Source organism: Bos javanicus, chromosome X, assembly GCF_032452875.1.
Source record: "Bos javanicus breed banteng chromosome X, ARS-OSU_banteng_1.0, whole genome shotgun sequence".
NCBI classification, from domain to species: Eukaryota; Metazoa; Chordata; class Mammalia; order Artiodactyla; family Bovidae; genus Bos; species Bos javanicus.
The window spans coordinates 96,281,740-96,303,464 of record NC_083897.1 but is presented as its reverse complement, the minus strand read 5'-3'; the positions used below and the strand labels follow the sequence as shown (position 1 = coordinate 96,303,464).

The 21,725-nt window shown below is 38.9% G+C and overlaps 1 pseudogene; it reads left to right on the top strand.

The window, feature by feature from the left end:
• The first annotated feature begins 1,299 nt into the window (after positions 1 to 1,299).
• On the top strand, positions 1,300 to 6,558 carry LOC133242636 (dnaJ homolog subfamily C member 10-like; annotated as a pseudogene).
• The last annotated feature ends 15,167 nt before the right edge of the window (positions 6,559 to 21,725 follow it).

Sequence of the window (21,725 nt, the reverse complement as noted above, 5' to 3'; positions counted from 1 at the left end):
AGCAGCAAGGATCATAGCTGGCTAAGACAAATTTGTTCCTGAGTCGAAACTCACTCTACTCACTGCACAAGAGGACAGTGAATCCAAGAGATGAGGTGCTGAGGCAATGAATATGGTTTTATTCAGAAGACCAACCAAGCAAGAAGATGGCAGACTAACGTCTCAAAATAACCATCTTTTCACGGTATAGATGCAGGTTTTTTTAATGGATGGAGATGGGGAGGTGAAGAATGAAAGTAAAGAAGTTCATTAATCTTGCAAATATCTCCTAGGTTGGCAAGCCTCGGGCAGGGAATGTATTAATTTCTTCCTTCCTGCAATCTTCAAGTGGATAGGGTTATGAAAAAAGGCACTTAAGCTTGTCAGGCAGAAGGACAGGATTCTCTGATGCAGGCCATTATTTATGATTATAATAACAAAAGCAATGGAAAGCAAGTCAAAAAGAAACAGTTGACTTCCGTCTACAACAGAGGGAAAGGCAGAGTCAGTGCTAGTGGACTTTTTAGTTCTGATATAGTTTCAATCAATATCTTCTTGGTTTCCTGCAAAGAAGTTACTCTATTGTTTCTTGTTTTAGAAACTTCTAGACATCAATCAAAGTAAGCATTCCATTCAGTCTGTTTGATCTTACTGCTGGCCTTTTCTAACTCTGCATACAAAAATATCAATTTGGGAATGTCAAAAGAACCCTAATTTGGCCATTTTAGGTTGATATCTCCTTAGTATAATTTCCACAATTAAGTAGGTATTTGCAAGTGCAATTTTGTACATACATAACCCTGGCTGGAGTGTTAGAGGGTACCTTCTGATGCCCCTCATTTCTGTGTTTGAGAGGCTCTATTTCCCATTTTAAGTTGAATTTGTCATTGATAAAATTCATTATTGAAATGGCATTGAAACAGGAAGGAAGTGGGCAGGCCACAACCTTTGAAAGAATGAAATAGCCTGAGGATACAACATAACCTGATTAGAATCAAATGAGTCCAAGATGGCAGACAGGTGAACTTCAACTATACTTTGATCCTCAGTATATGCTTATTGTGGGCTTCCCAGGTGGTTCAGTGGATAAATAATCTTCCTGCAATGCAGTAGACTTGGGTCCGATTCCCAGGTTTGGAAGATCCCCTGGAGGAGGGCATGGTAACCTACTCCAGTATTCTTGCTTTGAGAATCCCCATGGACAGAGGAGCCTGGCAGACTACAGTCCATAGGATCACAAAGAGTCGGACACAACTGAAGCGACTGAGCATGCATTCATCATAACACATCAACAAGCTGAATGACACACTCAGAGGCACCATGACAGTTACAAGGTTGACCATCAAAGAGGTAATTTCATTAGCCTATGAAATTACCCAGCCCATAAAAGCTAACCACGCCACATTTCAAGGCTACACTCTCCCTCTGCATTGGCCCACACTGCCTATGGAATGTGTTTCTCTCTAAATAAATACACTTCTAACCTATCATTTTGTCTCTCACTTAATTCTTTCTGTAATAAGACATCAAGAACCAGGGCTTCATTAGGTCTTGAAACCAGATCTGTGATCTCAGTTAGTTGGAAGACTGTGGGTTTTGGTTGAGTTTGATTCCCAGCCACGTGGGTTTGTGTCCCAAACTGGGTTTTGGCTTGATTAGATTCTGACACATGGATTCAAGTCTCAATCTGGGGTGGACAGTTTCAGTGTGGTGGGCAAATGCAATGCTTGTGAGCTTAACTCCTCCAGGAGTCACCCCCAGAGTCATTTCAGCCCTCTTACATGTCTCAGTAACTCTCTTTGGCAGTCTAAGACCACCACAGGTGCTCAGATCACTGAATGGACAATTCTAATCTGAGCTCCCAGATGAGTAGGTGTTTTAATTAATGAGTGAATTTCCCTATGGGACTACTGCACAATATGAGGACTTGGCCTTCACCATTCCTATAAATTTCTCGGTCATCTTGCCTCTTCTTTGAAATAAAGCTCTCATGTGATATCTTCACTTTTATCCTGAAAAATTCTATAAGGGCAGCCAAATTGACGAAAAGCAACAGATCAGCCTCTTACCTAACTACTCAGCACAGATCACTCAGTCTCCTACAACTGTTAAACCTCAATGTATTTCCTCTGAGTCCCACTCAATGTCTAAACACTGAGTGGGAATGCCCCAGTATATTTCAACTGCCCCCCTCCATATCTTTCAACTGGGAAGGGGTAGGTAACCTGGTCCACCATCAAATAAACCTCTGGACTCCCTGAGGATGTATAAGCCACCGCTGGTACTAAATCTACTGTTCCTCAAACCGTTCAGGTGAAGGAGGGAAATCCACACTGGGTCACTTCATAGTCACCATAACTGTTGACTAAAAAAGGATGCACAACATGAGAGTTGTGAGTTAAATTTCACTTGGGGCAAAATTAGGACTGCAGCCTGGGAGATGGCACTTCAGATAGCTCTGAGAAACTGTTACAAAGAGGTAGTGAGAGAATATCAATATATATAAGATTTTGGTGAAGTGGGAGCTCAATGCAATCAAGCACTTGTCTTACAAAAAGTTTTCTGCTAGTCACCAGGAATTGATGTCTCCATGAAGGGGTTTAGGACAAGATACTATTTAATGCTTTTCTAGACATGAGGAGATGCAAGGATTGAGATCATGAAATCAATTCCTGAAAATATCTGTCTAAAGACCTTTCTTCTAGTTTCCATGGAGCAAAAAATGCCTCATTCTCCAGCCTGAACTCCCTTCACAGTGTGTTGAAGGTCAACAGTTGCAGCAGCACATGATTCAGTCTCCACAGAGGCAGTTGGCAAATGCCCTTGACAAGCATCAATTGGTAGTTGACATAACCAAAAAACACTCACAGATTAACATTTTGGGAGACAATTTGTGCTCCCTGTTTCACCTTTGGATTAATGTATGCAGTTCTCAAATTTGCATTTAGCATCAACTGGAATGAGTGACATTATCTTAATGTTCATTTAAGTCAGAACTTATACAAGAAAAACAATGGTTGAATGAAGATGACTATTTCAGAGACTCAATAATGTTCATGCTGTTTTCTAATAGTGTATACAGCCATTTTAGTGGGTACAGATCAGAGTTTTTACAGTTTACTTGGAGTATTTAAAATGGAAGCAGTAGAGAAATAAGACAAGCTTTCAAGAAACTGGTATTTAAACTACATCTTGATAAAAACCTGAGTAACTCAAATGTACATAATGATTTTTTAAAAATACAGAATATGAACTACTCAAAGATGAAGATCTGTGGAAAAAGTATGACAAATATATAGAGAGGGGACTTACTGATAATAAAGGAGACTACTATGAAAGCTAGAATTGTTATCCTTATGGTTTTAGTATTTATGATGAAGATCCTGAAATCATAGCATTGGATAGAAGAGAATTTGACACTGCTGTTAATTCTGGATGCCAGGGACCAGCCCCAGCTGATCCAGGGTATTCGAAGTGGGGACGGCATCAGCGACATATTTATTTAAATATTTTATCAAAGATATAAAGAGTAATAGAATGAGGATAGCTCAGTAGGAAAATTCAGCAGAGAAAAAAGGCTGAGTAGCTTGGTTTATACAGGAGACCAATAAAACTTCAAGACAACAAGTTTGCACCACTTATGTAGGCCGCAGGCGTCCTTCCATTCTCCCAAAGGAGAGGAGACACTGAGGCCTCCCCCGTCGGATCTTAGAAGCCCAGGCATAATTAGTAAGCATGGTGGGTTCCGCGCTCCAGATGGAGACTCAGCCAGAATTTGGGAGAGAGAGCAACATGGGGAGACCAAGTTTCGGTGAACAAGGCCCGCACTTTATTTTCCAAAGTAGTTTTTATACCTTAAGTTGTGCATAGAGGATAATGGGGGAAGGGGTGGAGTCATGCAGGTACAGCAGTTCCTGGTCCTAATCGAAGCCAGGCTTTCAAACTTATCATATGCAAAAGTTCAGGTGAATTACATCATCTTCTGGCCAGGAGGCCTGTTAGCATTTTAAGAAACTTATCTTTCTCTAAAGGTGATTATTCCAAAGTCAGGCACCAGCCTCCAAAAAGCATTGGACAAAGCTGCATTCCTATAGGGCAAAGGTGAGGTGGGCTCAATCAAGAAAAGAATTAACTCAAGGGTCCAAGGTTACAAACATTGAGGCTACTACTTACATTTCTATACACCCATTATATCAGTCAATACACTGCCAAGGACACAGTAGGTAAGGAGTATGGAGACTTAGCAGCAAACATTGGCCCAATAAGTGAAAAACCCTTCACCAATACAATTTCTAATCAATCTTTTAACTACTCAAAGGAATCGGTGTTTAGACAATTTAGAACATCTCCTGCCTCTCACAGTTGGGAGGCTCTGAACAATCACATGTGGCCGGAAAAACCTATTCAGGCAGGCTAGAGGATTTCCAAAGGAGTTTGTAGGTTAAACACTGTCACACCCAGGAATTATCAACTGGAGCTGTAAGCTAACTCTTTTTCAGAGAGAGGTAGTGGGGGACAGCCCCCCCCCCCCCCCGTAAAGTCAGAGGTGTAGGTGAAAGTACAAAGCAGAAAGTAGGCAGACTCTGGTTTTGGGGGTAGATGCTCGAGAATTTCCAGGGAGACTCCTGAGGCTCGATCCCACCTTTGCGTATGCTGAGCCTCCTTCCTCATGACCTTTGCCACGGGTGGAGCTCACTCCCCGCATCTGGAGATCTGTGGCTTGTGAACTTTTACTCCCCAGGGTGTTCACATTGCCATAATTTGCCTCTCACATGGAAAGACTTTGCTAAAGAAGTAGATGGGTTGCTTCTAATTAGAGCTGTTAACTGTGGTGATGACAGAATGCTTTGCTGAATGAAAAGAGTCAACAGTTATCCCAGCCTCTTCGATTTTAGATGTAGAATGGCTGTAGTGAAATATCACAGGCATAGATCAAAAAGAAAGTTTAGTGAATTTTGCCATGCAGCATGTTAGAAGCACAGTGACAGAATTATAGACAAGAAATTGTGTTAGCTTCATACAAACTGTGTTTTCTAATGGTATTAGCTAGCTGATCACTTTTTGTTCCAAAGGAGATTGTGTGACTTCACAAACAGGTCTAAGGTTAAGTGGTGTGTTGGATGGTCTTGTTAATGTAGAATGGATAGACTGTGCCACCCAGGACAATCTTTATAAAAGTTTGGATATACAAGTACTACTGCTTATTTTCCTTCTAGAGCCACTTTAAATAACAATGAGAAAAGCAGTGTCTTGTTTCTTACTTAATTGGATGCTAAAGAAATATATTTGGAAATAATATATTTGGAAATATTGGAAATAATCTTCCACATTTTAAACTACTTTCAGCAAACACAGTAGAGGGTCATTTGGCTCATCATCCATCAATGGCTTTTATTTTTTCATTTTGGAAAAAATGAAAATTTAATTGATCTTGAGTTGAAGAAACTAAAGCCTCTACTTAAAAATAAATGTATTCAACCATGTCTAGCAATATTTAAAGGACAAGTAATCAAATAATTTGAAATTCATCATGGAAAGAAGATTCTATATGATATGCTTGCCTTTGCCAAAGAAAGTGTTAATTCTCATCTTACCACACTTGAATCTCAACATTTTCCTGCCAATGACAAAGAACCATGGCTAGCTGATTTTTTTGCCCCTTGGTGTCCACCATGTAGAGCTTTATTGCCAGAGTTATGAAAAGCATCAAAGCATCTTTATGGTCAGCTTAAGTTTGGTACATTAGATTGTACAGTTCAGGAAGGACACTGTAACATGTGTAACATTCAGGCTTATTCAACAGCAGTGGTATTCAACAAATCTAAAATTCATGAATATGAAGGACATCACTTTGCTGAACAGATCTTGGAGATCATAGAGGACCTTATAAATTCTTCAGTGATTTCCTTGACACTGACCACTTTCAATGAGCTAGTTAAACATAGAAAATGTAAAGTCTGGATGATTGATTTCTAGTCTCCATGATGTTATCCATGTGAAATCTTAATGCTAGAATGGCCTAGATATTAACTGAACTGATCAATGTGGGCAATATAGACTGCCAACAGTATCATTCCTTTTGTGCCCAAGAAAATGTTCAGAGACAAGCTGAAATGAATTTTTTTCTCAAAAATCAAATAAAGCTAATCAATATCATAGTTACAATAGTTAGAATAGAGATGTTTATTCCCTAGGACTATGGAGTGTAGGATTTTAACCTAAATATCTACAGATCTAACACCTCAGACTTTCAGTGAAAAAGTTTTACAAAGGGAAAAACCATTGGGTGGTTGATTTCTATGCTCCTTGGTGTGAATCTTGTGAAAACTTTTCTCCAGAGTTAGAGTTCTTGGCTAAGATGATTAAAGAAAAAGTGAAAGCTGGAAAAGTAGACAGGCTTATGCTCAAACCTGCCACAAAGCTTATCCAACTGTTAAATTGTATCCTTATGAAAGGGCAAAGAGAAATACTTGGGGAGAGCAGATAGATTCCAGAAATGCAAAAGATATTAATACCTTAATATATGAAAATCTGCAAAGCCACAAAAATCATGGAAAGAGAAATATTAATGAAATTTAATGATGTTAAAAACGAAGAAAATTTGAAAAGAAATTGACAGGTGACATCAGAAGACATGTTTTCAGAATGTTACTATATAGGTGATGGGAATAAATGAACATTATCTTGGACTTCAAACTGCACTGCCTGAATTCTGTACAACATTGATATAAATGAAGGGTTTGCAGCTGTTTTCTATAAAGGACCTGATTATGAATATTTTAGGCTTTGTAGACCATATATAGTTATTTGTCACATATTTTGTTTTTGTTTTGTTTGAAAACCTTTAAAAATGTAAAAATCATTCTCAGATCCAGGTTGTATACAAATAGATCATTAGCCATATTCCACTCATGAGCCACAGATTGCTGACCCCCAGAAAAATATTTAGGTTGACTGTGTCAAACATGATACTGCTCTATGGTAAGTTATACAAAATGCACTTTATTATTTAAAATTTTGTGGCTGACTTGAAAAGAGAATTTGGTTTTCAGTCACCTGTTCTCCTAAAAATTCTCTGAAAATGATTCTTTGACCATGTATTTCATTTAAAAACAGACTCAAATGTGGGGAAATAAACAAGTCCCATATATTCATGCTAAAAAATGTGAATCAGCTGCATGTAAACATATATCCCTTCCCTCTTGAGCCTCCTTACAACTACCCCATTCCACCCCTCTAGGTCATCACTGAGCAATGAGCTGAGCTACGCTACTTGTTCTATACAGCAACTTCCCACTAGCTATCTGTTTTACATATGGTAGTGTATATATGTCACTGCCACTCTCTCACTTCATCCCACCCTCCTCTTCCCTCCCTGTATCCACGACCCCATTCTCTATATCTGTATTATAGCAAATAGGTTCATCAATACCATTTTTCTATAATCTATTAAATATGCATTAATATAGGATATTTGCCTTTCTCTTTTTGACTTACTTAACTTTTATCACAGACTCTATGTTCATCTACATCACTATAAATGACACAATTTTGTTCTTTTTATGGCTGAGTAATATTCTTTATACATATGTACCACAACTTCATTATCCATTCATCTGTAGATGGACATTTAAGTTGTTTCCATGTCCTGGCTATTGTAAATAGTGCTGCAGTGAACACTGTTGTACTCCTTTTGAATTATGGTTTTCTCAGAGTATGTGCCCAGGAGTGGGATTTCTGGGTGGAATAGTAGTTTTAATTATAGTTTTTTATGGAAGCTCCATACTGTTCTCCATAGTGGGTATGTCAATCTACATGCCCACCAACAGTGTCAGAGGGTTCCCTCACCTCCACACCCTCTCCAGTAGTTACAGTTTGTAGATTTTTGATGGTGGTAATTCCAATTTGTGTGAGGTGATACCTCATTGTAGTTTTGACTTGCATTATCCTAATAATTAGAGATGTTGAGCGTCTTTTCACGTGTTTCTTGGCCATCTATATATCTTCTTTGGATAAATGTCTTATTTATTTATTTATTGGTTGCACTGGGTATCCATTGTGGTCTATGGGCTTCTCATTGCAGTGGCTTCTCTTGATCCAGAGCATGGGCTCTAAGAAAATGAGCTTCAGTAGTTGCAGCTCACAGGCTCAGTTGTTGTGGCTTGTGGGCCTGAGTGCAGGCTCAGTAGTTGTGGTACACTGGCTTTACCTGCTTCTCAGCTTGTGGACTCTTTATGAACCAGCAATTGAGCCCATGTCCCCTGCATTAGCCGGCAGATCCCTATTCACTGTGCCATGAGGGAGGTCTGAGAAATGTCTATTTAGGTATTCCACCTATGTTTTGATTGGGGTGTTTGCTGTTTTCATGTTGAGCTGCTTGAATGTTTTAGAAATTAATCCTTTGTCAGTTGTTTCATTTGCAATTATTTTATCCCATTCTGATGTTTGTCTTTTTGTCGGGTTTAGGGTTGCCTTTGCTGTGTAAAAACTTTTATATTTAGTTAGTCCCATTTGTTTATTTTTGTTTTCATTTTCATTACTCCAAGAGGTGGGTCAAAAAGGACCTTGCTGCAATCTATGTCCAACAGTGTTCTGCCTATGTTTTCCTCTTAAGAGTTTTATAGTGTCTGTCCTTACATTTAGGTCTTTAATCCATTTTGGGTTTCTTTTTGTGAATGATATTAAGAAGTGTTCTAATTTCATTATTTTACATGTAGCTGTACAGTTTTTGCAGCACCATTACTGAAGAGGCTGTCTTTTCTCCATTGTATGTTCTTGCCTTCTTTGTGATGATAGGGATAGCTTATGGAGAACAATGCCAATGTTCATGGTCTCTGAAGGAGAAAATTTCACTCCAGGACCCAAAAGACACTGTCTCAGTCACTCAGGGCTTTGTGTAGCAAAGTTTTATTAGTTTAAAAAGGATAGAGAAAGCCTCCAGCAAAAGGCACTGGAAGGGGGTAAGTGAGTACCTGCCTCACTAGTTTAAGCAGGGCATTATATCCTTTTCAACTGACTGTTAAGAATAGATAAGAACAGTTCAAGGCTGTACAAGTTCCATTAGACCCTTTCCCAAGGTATAGGTCCTGAGATAACTTCAGTAAAAGATTAGCCAGCCAGAAGGAACATGTTCCAGGCACTGTGTTTCTGGACCAGATGTACTATTGCTGAGAAACAGGCTCTCAGGCAAGATTTGTTACAATTATAATTATTAACATAGAATCTAAGAAAAGCATTTCCATGAGTAAGACACTCTGTGCTGTGTGGTCATTAGATACTAAAGAAAGACAAGTTCTTGGGTAAGATACATTGTTGCACAAGGCTTGAGGAAAGCATGAGTGAGAATGTTCACCTGCTCCTTAATGGGCCCCAGACTGCCTAAGCTTTAATCCTCTCAGTTAAAGGTGGTTTTGACCATAGGTGTGTGAGTTTATTTCTGGACTTTCTATCCTGTTCAACTGAGCTGTGTTTCTCTTTTTGTGGCAGTGCCATACTATCTTGATTACTGTAGCTTTGTAGTATAAGCTGAAGTCAGGGAGCCTGATTACTCCAGCTCTATTTTTCTTTCTCAAGATTGCTTTGGCTATTTGGGGTGTTTAGTGTTTCATGACAAACTATAAATTTTTTTGTTCCAGTTCTGTGAAAAAAGTCATTAGTAATTTGATACAGCTTTCATTGAATCTGTGGATTGCTTTAAGTAGTATAGTCATTTTCAAAATGATGATATATCTCTCCATCTGTTGTTAGTGTTGTCTTTGATTTCTTTCATCAGTCTTACAGCTTTCTTTCCGTCTTTTCATAGGTTTATTCCTAGGTATATTATTCTCTTGGTTGCAAAGGTAAAAGGAATTGTTTCATTAACTTCTGATCTTTCATTGTTAGTGTATAGGAAAATAAGAGATTGCTGTACATTAATTTTGTATCCTACAACTTTACTGAATTCATTCATGAGTTCTAGTAGTTTTCTGGTAGCATCTTTAGGATTTTCAATGTATAGTATCATCATCTGCAAACAGTGACAGTTTTACTTATTCTTTTCCAATATCAGTTCAATTCAGTTCAGTCGCTCAGTCGTGTCTGACACTTTGCGACCCCATGAATCACAGCACGGCAGGCCTCGCTGTCCATCACCAACTCCTGGAGTTCACTCAAACTCATGTCCATCGAGTCAGTGATGCCACCCAGCCATCTCATCCTCTGTCGTCCCCTTCTCCTCCTGCCCCCAATCCCTCCCAGCACGAGAGTCTTTTCCAATGAGTCAACTCTTCGCATGAGGTGGCCAAAGTATTGGAATTTCAGCTTTAGCATCAGTCCTTCCAATGAATACCTAGGACTAATCTTTAGGATGGACTGGTTGGATCTCCTTGCAGTCCAAGGGACTCTCAAGAGTCTTCTCCAACACCACAGTTCAAAAGCATCAATTCTTCGGCACTCAGCTTTCTTCACAGTCCAACTCTCACATCCATACATGACCACTGGAAAATCCATAGGCTTGACTAGATGGACCTTTGTTGGCACTAAGTAATGTCTCTGCTTTTGAATATGCTATCTAGGTTGGTCATAACTTTCCTTCCAAGAAGTAAGCGTCTTTTAATTTCATGGCTGCAATCACCATCTGCAGTGATTTTGGAGCCCAGAAAAATAAAGTCTGACACTGTTTTCCCTGTTTCCCCATCTATTTCCCATGAAGTGATGGGACCGGATTCCATGATCTTCGTTTTCTGAATGTTGAGTTTTAAGCCAACATTTTCACTCTCCTCTTTCACTTTCATCAAGAGGCTTTTTAGTTCCTCTTCACTTTCTTCCATAAAGGTGGTGTCATCTGTATATCTGAGGTTATTGATATTTCTCCCAGCAATCTTGACTCCAGCTTGTGCTTCTTCCAATATAGATCCATTTTATTTCTTTTTCTGCTCTGATTGCTTTGGCAATAACAACCAAAATTATGTTGAATAATAGTGGTGAAAGTGGGCAGTCTTGTCTTGATCCTGATATTAGAGGAAATGCTTTCAGTTTTTCACCCATTGAGAATAATGTTTGTTGTGGGTTTCTCATATATTACCTTTATTAGACTGTGATATGTTCCCCTCTCTGCCCATTTTCTGGAGAGGTTTTTTTTTTTTTTTTTTTTTTTTAATCATAAATGGGTGTTGAATTTTTTTAAAGCATTCCCTGCATCTATTGAGATGATCATATAGCTTTTATCCTTCAATTTGTTAATATGGTGTATTACAGTGATTAATTTGCATGTATTAAAGAATCCTGGATCCCTGTGATGAAGCCTACTTGATAATGGTGTATGTTATCTTAATATCTTATTGGATCCTACTTGCTAGTATTTGTTAAGAATTTTTGCATCCATGTTCATCAGTGATATTGGCCTGTGTGTGTGTGTGTGTGTGTGTGTGTGTGTGTGTGTGTGTGTGTGTGTTTTCTGATATCTTTTTCTGGTTTTGGTATTAGCATGATCAGAACCTTGTAGAATGAGCTTGGGAATGTTCCTTGCTCTTTTTTTGATGATTTTGAGAAGGACAGGTGACAGCTCTTTACTAATTGTTTAATAGAATTCACCTGTGAAGCCATCTGGCTCTTAGCTTGTTTTTTTTTTCTGGAAAAATTTAAATTCCAGTATCAATTTCAGTACATCTGATTTGTTTGTTCATAATTTCTTTTCCTTCCTGGTTTAGTCTTGAAATGTACTTTTCTAAGAATTTGTCCATTTATTCGTGGATTGGCATATAGGTGTTTGTAATACCCTCTTATAATCCTTTGCATTTCTGTGTTGTTGTAACTTCTCCTTTTTCATTTCTAATTTTATTGATTTGAGTCTTCTCCCTGTTTTTTGATGAGTCTGGCTAATTGTTTATCAATTTTGTTTCTCTTCTCTAAGAACCAGCATTTAGTTTTATTGATCTTTGCTACTGTTTCTTATTTCTTTTTCATTTATTTATGCTCTGATCTTTATGATTTCTTTCCTTCTACTGACTTTGGGTTTTGCTTGTTCTTGTTTTTCTAATTGCTTTAGGTTGTAAGGTTAGGTTGACTACTTGGGATTTGGGGATTTTTTTTTTTTTTTTTTTTTGAGGTAAAACTGTATTGCTATAAACTTCCCTCTTAAAACTGCTTTTGTTGCATCACACAGGATTTGCATGGCTGAGTTTTCATTGTCGTTTGTTTTTATGTAGTTTTTATTTCCTCTTTGATTTCTTCAGTAATTTCTTGATTATTTAGTATTGTATTGGTTATTCTCCACGTGTTTGTATTTTTTACATTATTTTACCTGTAATTGATATCTAATTTCATAGCATTGTATTTGGAAAAGAATGCCTGATATGATTTAAATTTTGTTAAACTTATTGAGCTTTGATTTGTAACCCAAGATGTGGTCTCTCCTGGAGAATGTTCAGTGTGCACTTAAGAAAATGTATTTACTGCTTTTGGATGGAATGTTCTATAAATATCAGTTAAGTCCATCTGGTATAATGTGCTTTAAGGTTGAGTTTCTTTATTAATTTTCTGTCTGGATGATCACTGCATTGGTGTAAGTGGGGGTTTTAATGTCCCCCACTATTACTGTGTTACTATCAATTTCCCCTTTTATGGCAGTTAGCCTTTGACTATGTATTGATATGCACTTATGTTGGGTGCATAAATATTTATAATTGTTATGTTTTCTTGAATTGATCCCTTGATTATTAGGTAATGTTCTTTCTTATCTCTTGTAATAGACTTTATTTTAAAGTCTATTTTCTCTGATATGAGAATATCTACACTGGCTTTTATTGATTTCCATTTACATGGAATATCTCATTCCATCCCCTCACTTTCAGTCTGTTTGTGTCCCTAGATCTGAAATGGGTCTCTTATGGACAGGATATATATGGGTCTTACTTTTGTATCCAAAAATAAGATACAAATTTGTATCTTCTTATTTGTATCTTCTCCTTGTGTTTATTCTTATTCTGTTTATTCTGAATGGGACTCTCTGTGCTTCCTGGACTGGATCTACTATTTCCTTTCCTATGTTAAGGAAGTTTTTGGCTATAATCTCTTCAATTATTTTCTCAGACACTTTATCTTCTTCTTGTTAGACCCCTATAATTCAAATGTTGATGAATTTAATTTTGTCCCAGAGGTCTCTAAGTCTATCCTCAATTTTTCTCATCTTTTTTATTCTCCTCCTCAACAGCTATTTCCACCATTTCCCACCTCGTTTACCCATTCTTCTGCCTCAAGTATTTTGCTACTGATTCCTACTAGTATCTTTTTTATTTAAATTATTGTGTTGTTCAGCACTATATGTTCTTTAGTTTTTCTAGGTCCTTTTAAACCATTTCTTTATTTTTTCTATTTTTGAGATTTTTGATCATCTTTACTATCATTACCATGAATTCTTCTTCACATAGATTGCCTATTTACTTTTCGTTTATTTGGTCTTGTAGGGTTTTACCTTGCTCCTTTGTCTGTGAGATATTTCTCTGTCTTATCATTTTGTCCAGCTTACTGTGTTTGAAGTTTCCTTTTTCCAGGCTGTAGGGTCAAAATTTCTCTTGCTTGTTGTCCCTACCCCCAATGGGTGAGGTTGGTCAAGTGATTTGTGGAGGCTTCATGGTAGTAGGCACTGGTGCCTGTGTTGTGGTGGGTGGAGCTCTTTTCCTTCTGATGGGCAGGACCATCTCAGGCGGTGCATTTTGGGATGTCTGTGATCTTTGTGCTATATGTAGCCTATTTGCTTATGGGTGAGATGTGTCCCTGTCTTTCTTATTGTTTGGCATGAGGTGTCCAGCACTGGGGCTGCAGGCAGTTGGGTAGAGCCAAGTCATGGATTCAGATGGAGGCCTCTGTGAAAACTGTTGCTGATTAAATTCTCTGAGTCTGGGAATTTCCTAGCAGTCCAGCATCCTCAACTTGATTCTCCCACCGCAGAGGCTCAGGCCTGACTTCCACTTTGGTAACAAGACCCCACAAGTCTCTCATCAGAGCAATAAAGGGGATTAAAGAGGAAAAAGAAAGAAAATGCAAACAAAACCCCAAATAGTAAAATCAAAATCAAACAAACAAAAACAAAACCACGGAAACACATACACACACAAGAAACAAAACAGAACCAAAGGAGGAAAACAAGAGAACAATCAACCAGACAAAAGAAGCTGAAAATGATATCATACCATTGAAAACAAAACTAGCAAAAGCAGAAAACAAAGTCAAAGGAAAGTAAAAATTGAAGAATAAAGCAAAGAAAACAAATCAGACAAAAATTATTTTTAAAAGGGAGAAAAACAAAGAAAAGAAGAAAGCAAATAAAAATGGAAATATAAAGAAATTAAAAACAAAGAAATACTTCACAGAACAACAGAAAGGTAAAGTAAAAGTAGAAATATTAAAAAAAAAAAAAAACTTTTTTAACCCCCAAAAGACTGAGTAAAAATAATAAACAACAAAAAGAAAGAAAACAGAACCAACAACAGAATGAATCAAAGCTTAATAAAAGCAACAGTAATAATGTTTTCCTAGTGTCTCAGTTCCCAGTTTCTTTGCCCCCACCATGAGTCACAGCTTCGCCTTCAGAGGAGGCCCTCCATGAATCACACCTTTGCCTTCAGAGGAGGCCCTCCAGTGCCTCTAGGCTGGTCTCTGGACCTGCTGTGGGACCTGTAGGGACAGTCCAGATTCTGGTCTGGCCCAACTCTCACATGTGCTTGCCCTCAAGGTCCACAGTTGCCATAACTAGACTATTTCATTTTTTGGATTACTCATTGTCCATTCAGATATTCCATAGATGCAGGGTCTACTGACTGACTACAGAGATTTAATATGCAGCTTGTGCAGCTGATGGAAGGACTTTCTATCCTCTTCCTTAATCACCTCACCACTAGGGCTAAGCTGTGATTGTATCCCCACCTCTGTATTTGGGCCATCCATGAGACTCTGCTCTGAGGCTGCCCTGGAGTAATTGGGTCTGCCCTGGTGAGGACAGGGTTCAGAGGTGGCATGGCTGCTTAAATTGCAAGATCTCTTGTGTGCTAGGTGTGCAGGGAAGTCAGTGGCCACAGGTGCAAGAGATATGGCCCTACTGGGAGCATTTTTAGCACCATATGGCAGGCGCATGAGGGCCAGCCCTGGCCAGCCTTTTTCTATTGCTCAGCAGCAGGTGCTGGCATATGAGGAAAGAAGGCTACAAATGCAGGTGGCTCCACTCCCTGCATGTTACTCAGCAGTAGGGCCCTGCTTCCATGGCAGTCTGGCTTTCCTCCATAGACATTCCCCATTGTGAATTTCCTCCCTCATGTCCCTTCAGGTTGCCACAACCAAAAGTAATCTTTGCCCTGGCTGTGGTCTCTAATTCCCACAATCCAGCTCCCAACCCCTGTGTGCTCTGGTAGACACACACCCCAGTCCAGGGCACATATGGCCACAACATGGTCCATCTGTATAGTTCTCACTCTGTTGCCTCTGCCACAGATCAGCCACTTCACCATCCTCCAACGACTTCAAAAGCTTTTTTTTTTCTGTCCTGATCAACTGATTTCCACCTTCATGAGGGGGCTTCCCCTGATATGGGAATCTCCCTTCTCCTTCAGCATGCCCCCCTACAGAGTCCAGGTTTTGTTACACTTCTTCTCCTCTTCTCTTCTTTCTTCCTACCAAGTTATGCAAGAATCATTATAGTTCCTACTGGTGACCAAAGTCTTCTGCTAGTGTTCAGCTGGTGTTTTGTGAGAGCTGTTGCACCTGTAGATGTATTCCTGATGCATTCCATGTCCTTCTACTTCTCTGCCACCTTGATTTTCCACAACAATGTAGTTTTATTCTTAACTAGCATGATTTCTTCTTCCAGAATAAGAAAAAGGAAAATATAGGGGGAAAACACAACAGATATTTTTTTAATTGTACAAAGCTTGTGGAAAAAGGAAACTTGGTTATGGAATTTTATGTGTGTGCTGTTTTAATATTTGAATGCATTGATTTATATGCTTTTAAATGAGCCTTAATATCAAAAGTGTACTGATACAAAAGTAGAATGACTCTTTTTTTTTTTTTTTCCCAGAAATCTTTCTTGGCCCCTTCTCCTTTCCATTTGTTTGTATTTTTTTTATTCTTTTTTTTTTAAGTTTATTTTATTTTTTAACTTTACAATATTGTATTGGTTTTGCCATATATCGAAATGAATCCGCCGCAGGTTTACATGTGTTACCCATCCTGAACCCTCCTCCCTCCTCCCTCCCCATACCATCCCTCTGGGTCGTCCCAGTGCACCAGCCTGCCACTATGGAGAACAGTGTGGAAATTCCTTAAAAAACTGGAAATAGAACTGCCTTATGATCCAGCAATCCCACTGCTGGGCATACACACTGAGGAAACCAGAATTGAAAGAGACATGTGTATCCCAATGTTCATCGCAGCACTGTTTATAATAGCCAGGACATGGAAGCAACCTAGATGTCCATCAGCAGATGAATGGATAAGAAAGCTGTGGTACATATACACAATGGAGTATTACTCAGCCATTAAAAAGAATACATTTGAATCAGTTCTAATGAGGTGGATGAAACTGGAGCCTATTATACAGAGTGAAGTAAGCCAGAAAGAAAAACACCAATACAGTATACTAACGCATATATATGGAATTTAGAAAGATGGTAACAATAACCCTGTATATGAGACAGCAAAAGAGACACTGATGTATAGAACAGTCTTTTGGACTCTGTGGGAGAGGAGGAGGGTGGGATGATTTGAGAGAATGGCATTGAAATATGTATAATATCATATATGAAATGAGTTGCCAGTCCAGGTTCAATGCATGATACTAGAATGACTCTTTTATTGGATTATTGATCTTTCCTTAATAAGAGATTGTAAAAGGTTTTTCTTTACCTTTTAAATGAACTGCTTAGGACATATTCTTAATTTTAACAGAATAATTTCCTCCACCTTATGCTAACATTTATCATGTTCTAGATTTCTTAACAGAGTGGAACTTTTGTTTCACAGTGATCTGTGAACCAACTTAATTAGATGTTCAAATCTTTTGACTTTTTTGATAACCTCTCCAAAGGAAAAGCTAAAAGAAATTTTCTTCTCCTCAAATTGACTTTAAGATTTCCCAGAAGGCCCCTGAAAAATCTTGGAGGGTTTGTTGTTTCATCTTGTAAGGAGAAAAAAGTAAATTAAGAAGTAATTGGGTTTGTTTGATATATTTAATTGCATGGGAAAGCATTTTCAAATAAGTAGAGAACCTAAACTACCCCAGATTATGTTCATATAGTAAACTTTATTACTAAACATATTTCAGAAATTGTATGAAGTCCATAGAAATACGTCATACAGTTTTTAATACATGATTATCCTTTATATAATTTTTTCAGTAATGATACCAGTTTTTATCTTAATATGTCAAAAATAACTAAATTTTCTTGTCTAATGAATTCTCATTAGATATTTAACCATAGCGTGAGTGCATGCTAATACGCTTCAGTCATGTCTGACTGTGTGTGACCCTGATGACTGTAGCCAGCCAAGCTTCTCTGTTTAAACATGCTGCTGCTGCTGCTGCTAAGTTGCTTCAGTCCTGTCCGACTCTGCACGACCCCATAGACGGCAGCCCACCAGGCTCCCCCGTCCCTGGGATTCTCCAGGCAAGAACACTGGAGTGGGTTGCCATTTCCTTCTCCAATGCATGAAAGTGAAAAGTGAAAGTGAAGTTGCTCAGTCATGTCTGACTCTTAGTGATCCCATGGTCTGCAGCCTACCAGGCTCCTCCATCCACGGGATTTTCCAGGCAAGAGTACTGGAAACTTTCACTAAAATGTGATATTTGAGAATGATGAATAGAATTAAATATGACTAGACAGCTTTAAGGAACCAAGACTGATATTATGGAACCAATGACTCTTGACTTACAGTGTTCACAGCCTTATAGGTGCATAAGGAATGTTGCTTCCTGAAAGACATAGGAAACACAAGGTATGTGGGAAACTTCAAAAAGAGATGAACTCACTCAAATCTATAGGTACTGAAGACGAGAGAAGAATTCACTCAAATCTATACGTACTGAAGATGAAATCTGGTATTATATTCTTGGCTTGGCTTCCTACCATCAAGAGCCTTTAATTTGAGATTTTTTATAAATGCTCCAGTAAAGCAAATTCAAAAGGGCTTATGTTATCAATTACCATTCTTGCTGCACTTATTGGAGAAGGCAATGACACCCTACTCCAGTACTCTTGCCTGGAAAATCCCATGGACAGAGGAGCCTGGTGGGCTGCAGTCATTGGGGTCGCTAAGAGTCAGATATGACTGAGCGACTTCACTTTCACTTTTCACTTTCATACATTGGACAAAGAAACGGCAATCCGCTCCAGTGTTCTTGCCTGGAGAATCCCAGGGACGGGGGAACCTGGTGGGCTGCCGCCTATGGGGTCCCACAGAGTTGGACATGACTGAAGTGACTTAGCAGCAGCAGCTGCACTTATGCAAATTCAGTTCAGATCAGTCACTCAGTCATGTCCAAATTTTTGTAACCCCATGGACTGCAGTATGCCAGGCTTCCCTGTCCATCACCAACTCCCAGAACCTGTCCAAACTCATGGCCATTGAATCGATGATGCCATCCAACCATCTCATCCTCCATCGTCCCCTTCTCCTCCTGCCTTAAATCTTTCCCAGTATCAGGTTTTTTTTTTTTTTTTTTTCCCAATGAATCAGTTATACCCATCTGGTGGCCAAAGTATTGGAGTTTCAGCCTCAGCATCAGTCATTCCAATGAACATTCAGGACTGATCTCCTTTAGGATGGACTGGTTGGATCTCCTTGCAGTCCAAGGGATTCTCAAGAGTCTTGTCCAACACCACAGTTCAAAAGCATCAATTCTTTGGTGCTCAGCTTTCCTTATAGTCCACCTCTCACGTCCATACATTACAGCTGAAAAAAAACATAGTTTTGACTAGACGGACCTTTGTTGGCAAAGTAATGTCTCTGCTTTTTAATATGCTGTCTAGGTTGGTCATAATTTTCCTCCCAAGGAGCAAGCGTCTTTTAATTTCATGGCGGCAATCACTATCCACAGTGATTTTGGAGCCCAGAAAAATAAAATCAGCCACTGTTTCCCCATCTATTTGCCATGAAGTGATGGGACCAGATGCCATGATCTTAGTTTTCTGAATGTTGAGCTTTAAGCCAACTTTTCCACTCTCCTCTTTCACTTTCAAGAAGAGGCTCTTTAGTTCTTCTTTGCTTTCTGCCTCATGCAAATAATCAGGCTAAATTTAATGAGACGACTTATTCTATAAACAAAAATCAATAGTGAGGTGACTGTACAGAGAAATTTTGTTTCAGTGTAAAACTATATCACACCCTTATGGGTTCTCAGTTCTCCTAGTTTATTCCTACATTGGCCTAGAATTCACTAAACTAACATTTCCATATTTTTTCCCATCTTTTTGACTTTGCACCACTGATAACTGAAACATGCCCACTTAGACACTTATGAGAACCATCTAAAGAAGCTCATTTGAACTGGTTAGATACTTCCATGCTCTGCTCCAACAAATAACCATGACAACAACAGTGATATCTCTGCCATCACCAAAGAAATTCAAACTGCAAATCAAGAAATTTATCAGATTACCACTGCCATTCTTAACTCTATCATCAAAACATGCTTTCATCTCAAGTCTAGAAATATTCTGTATAGTTTACCTTCTGGACTTAGCAACTAGGTTTTCAACTTTTAATCTTTGGTTTTGTTTTCGTAGACTATCCCTTCACTAAATACCTAACTGAACCATCCAGCAAACACCTCTACTACCAAGTTGCAATAAATGATTCAGTTCATTTCAGTCGTGTCCGACTCTTTGCGACCCCATGAACCACAGCACGCCAGGCTTCCCTGTCCATCACCAACTCCCAAACCATGTCCATCGAGTTGGTGATGCCATCCAATCATCTCATCTTCTGTTGTCCCCTTCTCCTTCTGCCCTCAATCTTTCCCACCATCAGGGTCTTTTCAAATGAGTCAGCTCTTTGCATCAGGTGGCCAAAGTATTGGAATTTCAGCTTCAACATCAGTCCTTACAATAAACACCCAGGACTGATCTCCTTTAGGATGGACTGGTTGGACCTCCTTGCAGTCCAAAGGACTTTCAAGAGTCTTCTCCAACACCACAGTTCAGAAGCATCAATTCTTCGGCGCTCAGCTTTCTTCATAGTCCAACTCACACATCCGTACATGACCACTGGAAAAACCATGGCCTTGACTAGATGGACCTTTGTTGACAAAGTAATGCCTCTGCTTTTGAATATGCTATCTAGGTTGGTCGTAACTTTCCTTTGAAGGAGTAAGTGTCTTTTAATTTCATGGCTGCAGTCACCATCTGCAGTGATTTTGGAGCCCAGAAAAATAAAGTCTGACACTGTTTTCACTGTTTCACCATCTATTTCCCATGAAGTGATGGGACCAGATGCCATGATCTTCGTTTTCTGAATGTTGAGCTTTAAGCCAACTTTTTCACTCTCCACTTTCCCTTTCATCAAGAGGCTTTTTAGTTCCTCTTCACTTTCTGCCATAAGGGTGGTGTCATCTGCATATCTGAGGTTAGCTCACCCTTAGTGAAGAAAAGGCAACTTATAAGAAATGGAATTATATTGTTCAGAGCAAAGAAGGATGTCTTTTCTTTCTTTGAATAAGAAGAGGGATTGACAAAAATCCTTCACCAAACTCTACTCAGGTTCTTCAGACTTTCTTCCCAATTAGGCCCTGACTTTTGGGCTTCTGTGTTTGTCTCTGCATTGTCAGTGTTAGAAAGATTGCAATAAGCAAGATTAGCAATTCTAGCTAGATAGAATTTCCGCATTCTTGATATCTGATCACCCTTAATATCTAAGTGGGTTCCTCATCCTCCACTATCCCTCAGGTGATGATAGCACCCTCACCTGTCTTCACTAGGAATCCTGTTAGGTCAGTTTAACCAGAATATCCCCTTACACCTGATGTTTTCTCTTAGTAATTTTCCATCCATAGACTCCCTAACTCACTCCTCAGTTATACCTTCTAAATTTTCCTTGCTTTATTTTCTCCCCCACCTCAAGACCCCATTGGCAGTGGTCCTGATATTTATCTCAATGGCTCTGACTTTCTGTCCTTAATAAGTGCCTTGAATGAATAGTTTTTATTTATTTATTTTTTATTCTGTAATACAGGCCATCCACTTTCAGCACCCAGTCACATTGCCAAGTAAATCTAAATGGAAGCTCTAGGTAGGTAGGCCTAGCCCTCTTCTCTATTTCTTTCTTACTATGAAATTGTTTTTCCAAAGTATAATTTCATATTGTACATTTTTAAAACTTCACAGTATCTTGATTCCTCAGCATTGGGCTGTGAGCACTTCTAGATGTTTGGGTGCACCAAAACTGTTTCTAGACACAAGTTCCCCTTTTTGTCCTCCTCTGTCTGTGATCTCAGGACATATAAATACACCAGTGAAATTTTCTCATGTCTTTTGCTTGTACACTCCACCTCGACCCTTAAAGGCACTTGCCCAGCAGTATTTACTCTCTCTAAGCTCCCTGTCTGCTTAGTTGAGTTCTTTCTTTTGGCACTCCTCTCGTATCCTGTGATGTGCCATACCTCTCTTTTCTAGAACCTGTATGTAATAAATCCTTTATTTTTATACTCTTTTCTGAGTGTAGTACTCACTACCATGTTGGAATAATCCTTAAAGATCCTACAAAGGTGACTTGCTCATTTA